This window comes from Heterodontus francisci, unplaced genomic scaffold, assembly GCF_036365525.1.
Source record: "Heterodontus francisci isolate sHetFra1 unplaced genomic scaffold, sHetFra1.hap1 HAP1_SCAFFOLD_51_2, whole genome shotgun sequence".
NCBI lineage: Eukaryota > Metazoa > Chordata > Chondrichthyes > Heterodontiformes > Heterodontidae > Heterodontus > Heterodontus francisci.
Window position 1 is genome coordinate 6,298,176 of NW_027141369.1, and position 1,250 is coordinate 6,299,425.

The 1,250-nt window shown below is 41.8% G+C and overlaps 1 non-coding gene across 1 annotated transcript; it reads right to left on the reverse strand.

The window, feature by feature from the left end:
- Window positions 1–643: 643 nt before the first annotated feature.
- On the reverse strand, window positions 644–715 carry trnat-cgu (transfer RNA threonine (anticodon CGU)). Its single transcript has one exon. It is a non-coding gene; the product is annotated as a tRNA-Thr (tRNA).
- Window positions 716–1,250: the final 535 nt, after the last annotated feature.

Here is a 1,250-nt window from a genome sequence, read left to right on the forward strand (position 1 = left end):
TCCGGGAAAATACAAGGTCCACATCAGATTGACAGGAAAGATAAATGTGATTCAGAGCCAATCATATTCCTTTTGGTGATGTGTGCTCAGCCTTGTTATATCAGCAAAGGCAGCAGGAAATGCAAATCCTGAAGAGTTTTGATCGAGTGAAGAAGGAGAAAGTGTTGCCAGTGACAGAAGGGTCAGTAACCAGAGGAAACACATTTAAAGTAATTGACAAAAGAATTAGAGTGGTGATGAGGAGATTGTTTTTTCAGCAGTGTGTTGCTCTGGTCTGGAATGCAATCCTGAAAGGTCAGTGGAAGCAGATTCAATGTTAACTCTGAATGGAATTGGATACATACCTGACATGGAAAATATAACAGGACAATGGGGGAAAGGACAGGAGTGTGGGATGTGGGATTAATAGAATAGCTCTGTTAAATATCAAGCAAATGCACAGTAATAAGGTTCAGTGCTTGGACCTCAGTTATTTTCACTCTATCAATGGCAGAGAAGGCTCGAGGGACCATGTGGCTGCTCCTCATGTTCTTCCCAGTGTCCAGGATAAAGTGTAACATCACACTGATTTCCAGATGGCCAAAACAAATGCAACGGACATCTTTTCTGGAAACATCACATTTAAAGTGAGAAACTAATCAAAAGGCACGGACGGGGATTAAACCCGCGATCTTCAATTTACGAGACTGACGCCTTACCACTTGGCCACCATGCCTTTTGTTAATGGACACCTGAGGTTCCAGAGGAGGATTTGTGATTCTTTTTCAATTTGGTTGAAACAGCATCGAGAAACATGCACAGAAATAAAGAGAGATTGTGGAATGGGAAACAGATCAGCCTCATTTACATCATCAGCATCATGAAATCTTCATTCAGACGTTCCATTCTCATCCTCAGCTTTTCTCACATCTGTACAATGATATAAGAGTGGACATTGGGTTGTTACTGGGCAGATTATATAAATAGGCTATGTGCATCATCACAGGAAGTGATGTAATATAATCTGTGCGGCACCTCATGGAGAGTTGCAGATGAAACCTTCAATGCAAGATGTGCAGAGTAAACTCAGGTTATTTTAACCGTCAGATTCTTATAAATTGTGTACTAAGCCTTGACAGATATCAGAATATTATATGGGGGCCACAGTAAACCAAAGCAATGATGGAGAAATCTTTGCCTGTACCTTTGAAAAGGTCACTGGACTGAACCAAGCCGAGGAGTGGCCGAGGTGGTTCCAGAGGTTTGCAAGG